At 48.8% G+C, this 7,830-nt stretch overlaps 1 pseudogene; it reads right to left on the reverse strand.

The window, feature by feature from the left end:
* Positions 1–995: 995 nt before the first annotated feature.
* Positions 996–2,445, reverse strand: LOC134944219 (WD repeat-containing protein 82-like; annotated as a pseudogene).
* Positions 2,446–7,830: the final 5,385 nt, after the last annotated feature.

Genomic DNA, 7,830 nt, shown 5'->3' on the forward strand with positions numbered 1-7,830 from the left:
CGCAGGAGGGACACAGGAGAGGCGCGCACTGTGCCCTCCGTGTCCCTCCTTCCCACTGACTCAAGTATAAGCCCAGGGGCTTTTTCAGCACAAAAAAAGTGCTGAAAAAGTCGGCTTATACTTGAGTATACACGGTAATAAAAGGGAGTATATTTACTAAAGGTAATTTTTTTACATTGATTTTTATCAATTTCAAATCAATGAAAATCAATCTAAATTGATGTTGTATTTCCAGGGCTAAAACATACATTTGGTAACATTTAAAAATTATTATAAAAAAATTAATCTGTTAGTAAATGTGTGTTTTAGCCCTGGAATCGATTTAGGGCATCACATTGTAATACTTAATCTAGCACTTTTTTTTAGCACCTAATTATTTTTCTACTTATGTAACAACTTTTAACATTCTAATTATTACTTCTCACCAGGGGCGTCAGAACGTTTTTTGGTTGGGGGGGGGCAAGATAAAATCTCAGTTTGGCGCCCCTAGCTCCAGGCCACCTTAGACAGGTCTCTTGCACCTGTATGGAACTCTATGGAGCAGCTGGGAGTGGCCCCTTGTACACATTATACCTGGTTGAGCCCCTTATACACATTATGCCTGCTAGAGCCCATTATACACATTATGCTAAGTGGAGCTCATTATACACATTACACCTGGTAGAGCCCATTATACACATTATGCCTGGTAGAGTCCATTATACACATTACGCCTGGTAGAGCCCATTACACATGTTACACATTACGCCTGGTAGAGCCCATTACACATGTTACACATTACGCCTGGTAGAGCCCATTACACATGTTACACATTACGCCTGGTAGAGCCCATTACACATGTTACACATTACACCTGGTAGAGCCCATTATACACATTACGCCTCGTAGAGCCCATTACACATTACGCCTGGTAGAGCCCATTACGCATATTACACATAACGCCAGATAGAGCCCATATATACATTATGCCTGGTAGAGCCCATTATACACATCTGCTAGTTAAGTGCCTCCTCCTCATTGTTCATCTCCCTACGGCTTCCCCAATGCAATACAAAGGTCATGAACTTGAGATTGAACTGTAAGCAGGTGATGGATCCGGTGTGCTTGACATACAGTACGGACACTTTCATGCTGCTCTCTCCATTCCATACATGGATCATGCCATCTTCCGACCCGATCATAATGAACTGAGAATCCGGGGTGAAAGAAGCTTCTAGTGTGACCGTTTTACTGTTGTTATAACCCCCAAAGGTGTGTAGCACGGCCCTTTAAACGCATCAACCAGCCTCAGGAAGCCGCCATTGGTAGAGAGAAGAATTAATTTTCCATCGTTGCTAAATTTGAGTGACGTCCATTCGTAGGTGCGGTCATAGGGGGTCATTCCGAGTTGTTCACTCGCTAGCAGTTTTTAGCAGCCATGCAAATGCTAAGCAGCCGCCCACTGGGAGTGTATCTTAGCTTAGCAGAAGTATGAACAAATGCATTGCAGAGCGGCAGCAACAAAAAAATTGTGCAGTTTCAGAGTAGCTCCAGACCTACTCAGCGCTTGCGATCACTTCAGACCATTCAGTTCCAGATTTGACATCACAAACACGCCCTGCGTTCTCCCAGCCACGTCTGCGTTTTTCCTGGCATGCCTGCGTTTTTCCGAACACTCCCTGAAAACGGTGAGTTGACACCCAGAAACGCCCCTTTCCTGTCAGTCACTCTGCGGCGGCCATTGCGACTGAAAAGCTTTGCTCGACCTTGTGTGAAACTACATTGGCTGTTGTGAAAGTACTTTGCGCATTGCGCCGCATACACATGCGCAGAAGTGCCGTTTTTCTACTTAATCGCTGCGCTGCGAACATTTTTAGCTAGCGATCAACTCGGAATGACCCCCACAGTTCATCTTAAAGGTGGCAAACGGACCCTTATCAAAAGAGCGAAGATCATACAGATTCACCATCTCGGAATTAACTCCTGCAGCAAAAATAAGGCCCTTTGGATCAAATGAGCACATTAGCTTCCCCTGTAAGTGCATCAGACCCTGACAGTTGGGAGACCGGAGGTCCCACAGGCGGATAGTTTTATCCAAGGAACCAGAAATAAACGCATCGTCCACCGGAGACATAGATAACGCAACGGCCCTTTTATTGTGGCCGGGAAATAACGGCTATATTTATTATCATGAAGAGAGATGGTATCATCAATTTTGCTGGAGCTATAAACCACGGTATTTGCTGCATGTGTGTATCGGATGAGATCCACGCAGTACTTCTTGCTGTACAGCGTCCTCTTGGGCTTGCCCTCCTGGCAGTCGTACAGCACGATGGAGTCGTCGTCGCAGCTGCAAATGACTGTCTCCCCGCCAGGACTGAAGTCAAAGCAGTTGATCTTATCGGAGTTCTCGCGGAAAATCTTTGCAACCCGGAAGCTGTGCAGCACGTTTTCGGTCAGCTTCATGGCTGCCCCAGGGGGTAGGGTGATGCAGAAGGGCCACAGAATATGCGGGTGCAGGCAGGGGCGGATTGGGATCTAAAACCAGCCCTAATAGGGGTGGGGTCTGTTGGGGTGGTGGAGTCTGTCAAGTGGGCGGGATCACTGCTCAGAAGACCTGAATACAGGCATGTATGTAAAGTGCGCGCATCAGGCGCGCTGCAAGATTTTAGGGGCGTGGCTTCGTGGGGAAGGGCGTGACCACATAATAGTGCCAATTCACAATACACCACACAGTAGTGCTGCTTATACACATTGCACCAGGTAGAACCTCCTATACACACTGCGCCAGGTAGAGCATGTTATACATATTACGCCAGATAGTGCACGTTCTACACTTTGCGCCAGGTAGAGCACGGTACACACTTTGCGCCAGGCTGAGCACGTTATACACATTGCACCAGGTAAAGCACATTATACTGTACACATTGCACCAGGAAGAGCACATTATACACTTTGCGCCAGGCAGAGTCCATTATACACTTTGCGCCAGGCAGATCACATTATACACATTGCACCAGGTAAAGCACATTATACACATTGCACTAGGTAGGGCACGTTATACACGTTGTGCCAGGCAGAGCACGTTATACACTTTGCGCCAGGCAGAGCACCTTATACACTTTGCGCCAGGCAGAGCACATTATTACACATTGCACCAGGTAAAGTACATTATACACATTGCACCAGGAAGAGCACATTGTACACTTTGCGCCAGGCAGAGAATATTATTACACATTGCACCAGGTAAAGCACATTATACTGTACACATTGCACATTATACACATTGCACCAGGAAGAGCACGTTGTACATATTGCACCAGGTAAAGCACATTATATACATATTGCACCAGGCAGGGCACGTTATACACATTGCACCAGGTAAAGCCTATTATACACATTGCACCAGGTAAAGCTCGTTATACACATTGCACCAGGCAGAGCACGTTATACACATTGCATCAGGCAGAGCACATTATACACATTTCACCAGGTAGAGCACATTATACATATTGCACCAGTTAGTTGTTATACATATTGCACCAGTTAGTTGTACAGTACTTACTGACTGTCACACAACTGGTGTGTGACGCAGTCAGAATTTGCTGGTTGCTAGCTCCTGCTTTGCATGCTAGCTGCAGCAGCCACGAGTCCATTGTGCAGTGTGCTTGCTGTGACGGCCCGGGCTGGAGGGGAGGCTGAACACATGATGCGCCTGGAAGGGAGGTGGAGCCGTCAGTAGTGACCGACGGCTCAGAATACTATGCATTATGGGCCAGGAGGGGTTGCTGCACATGCGCAGAAGCTCACACGGCGGCAATTTTCAAAGTGCTTCACTGAGCTTCTGTGCATGCGTAGAAGCTTTCAGTGAACGCTGCCGTGAGCGAGGCTGGCGGGCAGCCAATGAGGGGATGACCGAACGGCCAAACAGAATCCGGTCCGGTGTCCCGGCATGCCAATCTGCCGCTGGGAATAACTTTCCTGATACCGCAGCTCTCCCTGGCACCCAGCCCACACTGTAGAGTCAAGGTGCATACACACGGTGAGAATCGGGCTAACCCTGATTTTCACTGTGCGATAGGGACTAGGGGGGTCATTCCGACCTGATCGCATGCTGCAGTTTTTCGCAGCGCAGCGATCAGGTAACATCTGCGCATGCGTATGCACTGCAATGCGCAGGCACATCGTACGGGTACAAAGTGGATCATTGCTGAGCGATGGATTTAATGAAGAATCCGTTCGCACAGCCAATCGCAAGGAGATTGACAGGAAGAAGGCATTTGTGGGTGTCAACTGACCGTTTTCTGGCAGTGGTTGGAAAAACACAGGCGTGTCCAGAAACTGCACAAAATGTTTTTGCAGAGCTTGGCTGCACAGGCGTTCGCACACTTGCAAAGCAAAAATACACTCCCCTGTGGGCAGCGACTATGCGTTTGCCCGGCTGCTAAAAACAGCTAGCGAGCGAGCAACTTGGAATGACCCCCCAGGTCGGTATCACAAGCACATATTGAATGTGCTTGCGATACTGACTATGGGGTCATTCCGAGTTGATCGTAGCTGTGCTAAATTTAGCACAGCTACGATCTTTAACTCAGACATGCGGGGGGACGCCCAGCACAGGGCTAGTCCGCACCACATGTCAGTGCCGCCCCCCTTCCCCCGCAGAAGTGCAAAGGCATCGCATGGCGGCGATGCCTTTGCACTTCAAGAGTAGCTCCCGACCAGCGCAGCTTTAGCGCATCGGCATCGCATCAGGATCGCAAGGTGAAAGTCACCTTGTGATCTGCACTAACTTTTCTTACGGTTTTGACTATACAGTCAAAATCGTAAGACAAAATCTCACTGTGTGTACACACCTTAAGACACAGAGGAGCAAGGAGTCACCGGCACTAACCTGTACGCATGCTTCTGTCCGAGGATAAGGTCGCACTTACATTTTCTGCAGGCTGTTGGTTCCTTGTCCCCAATGGCTGTGTGGCTCCAGGATGACCCCGTGCAATTACATGCTGCCCCTGGTCATTACGTTGACGGCAGCACTCTTCATTGCTGCTGTTCTGGCTTTAAATCCGCAGCTCCGGCAGCACGCTTCATTGCCGTAGCTCGGGCTTGCATAGCTCCAGCAGCACGCTTCATTGCCATGGCTTCCTGCTTGCATGAGCTTCTGCGCATGTGCAAAAGCTCTGATCACGGCAGCAGCAGCCGCGTATATATAAACCGGCCAAAATGTGGGGGGAGCACGGCCGCTGGAGTTAGCAGGGGGGGGGGGGGGGGGGGGGGCGGCCGACCAGTGGACTGTCCCGGCATCCCGGTGCCCCAATGCACCACTGGGTGCAGGTATACAGGGGATAGGGGGTTGCACCTGAGGTAATGGGAAGGGGGGGCTGAGGATGGGGGGTTATTGGGGCACAGTGGGGGCAGGATATGGGGGCACACGGAGAGAGGGGAGGTGTTGGGGCACAGGGAGTTGGGGGAGGTGTTGGGGCACAGGAAAGGGGAAAGTCTTTGGGCACAGAGAAAGGTGGAGGTATTGGGGCACAGAGAGAGAGGGGGGATGTTGGGGTACAGATATGGGGGCGCAGGGAATGGCCTGAGCAGTAATAAGATTCCTCACACTGGCCCTCTCCTGACTGTCAGGCACTGTGTGGTGACTGGTACGCGTACGCACCCCTGGGGCCGGTGGCTGGGGGTGACTGAGCTCGGGTTCCCGGAGGCCGGCACACGGGAACAGCAGTGACCAGCAGCTCGAGTTGGCGCCTCCCGCCCGCGCTCAGATGCTGCAGGAACGAGGTGGGGGGCGGAGCGCACGGGGAAGGCAGCTTCAGCGCTGCCCGCTGTGTACAAGCAGTGCCGGTCTCACCGCTGCTAATACAGCGCGGGCAGCGCTGAAGCTGGTGGCTGCGGGTCCAGGTGGACTGGATGGCGCCTCATATTTTGGGGGGAGCGAGCTGCCCCCTTGCCCCCCCCCCCATTCCGACGCCACTGCTTCTCACCAATGTAACACTCCTAACACATAGCTTCTGCTTCTTATTCATGTAACACTAACACTTTAACCTCTCACTTGTGTGATGCCTTTGGGCGGTTGGCCTGTGCTGGCTGGGGGGTCCTGTACCCTGGACTTGAACCTTAGTGTTAGGAACCCAACAGTTGAGGTCATCTGGTCACGGTTGGTGGGCCCATATATTTTTTTTGGCCAAAAATGATGCTAACACCTCAATTTTGCTCTATGCTAGATTGCAGTTTATTATAAGTATTTTGATAAGCAGTGCTTAGTAGTATAGAGTGTGCATCTGCATTCTCTTTTTCCCATGTGAAACTACAAGTCTCAGCATGATAGCACCTCTTATTATTGGAATTAGGGTGTGCAGTCCAAGGTCGCGCCACCCCTTCCCCCCATATAGCCGTACAATGGGCCATGACAGTAAAGAGAAGCCAATAAATCACACCACTTGTCCACTTCCTCCACTCTTTAGAAGATTTGATACATCTCCCTCTTAGATGTTTTCTCTGCATACTAGCGGTTTTCCTCCAGGTATTCCACTTTTTTCCCACACTCTAAAACACACAGGTACATGAATTGGCTGTAGATGAAATTCACTCTAATACATGAATTAAGGGTCACAGGGGCCACGTTATATGCTGGCACCGTTAGAGGGTAATTCTCAACTGTTTCCTGCACTATAGAACCTGCAACATAATTTTTTGGTTATCCTTTTCTATTTGTCCAATTGACGTAGAAAACCACAAACCATCTTGAAGATGTAACAGTATTAAACAAACTAATGACATATCAAAGCCTTCTTGAAAATATTTATGTCCTCCAACTGTTGGGTCATTATATTAATGAAATCTCAGTTATTTGCCATAAACACACGATGGGCGCTCTTTCTAGATGTGCTTTCCTTCTATTTCCTAGACATATCATCTGTCCCATATCCTCTTAAATAGCAGTTCTCTACCATAAAATTGTAACTCATTATTTCAAAAATATATTAGAGCATGTGTTGTTTTTTAAGCCTAATTCTTGTGTAAATGCAAGATATAATTTAAGGAGAAAATAATATCAACACAATGTTATGTTATTTGATGTTATAGTTTTTGAAATTTCTGATCTACTCCACTCCCTCCTTTGACCTGCATTACCTTCTTCTCCTCCTCTTCTTATCTGCTCTCTCTCCTACTCCTTCTCTGTACTCCCTCCTCCTCAGACCTACACATCTTTCCCGGATCGGCAATCCCTTCTTCTACTACTCTGATCTGCACTCCCTCCTACTCCTTCTCTGCACTCATTCCTACTCAGACCTGTACTACTCCCTTTTCCACTTCTCACCTTCACTTCCTAATCATCCTTTTCTGATCTGCAATCCATTCTCCTACCACTCTGATCTGCACTCCCTCTTCCTCAGACCTGCACTACCTCCTTTTCCATCTCTTACCTTCACTCCCTAATCATCTTTCTCTGATCTGCAAAACATTTTCCTAATTCTCAATATCTGCCCTCCCTCCTACTATTTCGCTGCACTTCCTCCTCCTCAGACCCGCAATCCACCCTTTTCCACCTCTCACCTTTACTCCCTAATCATCCTTTTCTGATCTGCAATCCCTCCCCCTCCTCTGACTTGTACTACCTCCTTCTCCAGACTCTGATTTGCACTCCCTCCTTTTCCACCTCTCACCTTCACTCCCCAGTCATCCTTCTCTGATCTCCAATTGCTTCTTCTCCTCTGATCTGCACTCCCTCCTCCTCCTAATCTGATGTGCATTAGTCCCTCCTACTTCTCTGAACTCATCTGATCTACGCTCCCTTCTACTCCTCTTCTAAACCTGGATTCCCACCTACTCCTCTGCACTCTC

The sequence above is a fragment of the Pseudophryne corroboree genome, chromosome 7, assembly GCF_028390025.1.
Source record: "Pseudophryne corroboree isolate aPseCor3 chromosome 7, aPseCor3.hap2, whole genome shotgun sequence".
In the NCBI taxonomy this organism is placed as follows: Eukaryota; Metazoa; Chordata; class Amphibia; order Anura; family Myobatrachidae; genus Pseudophryne; species Pseudophryne corroboree.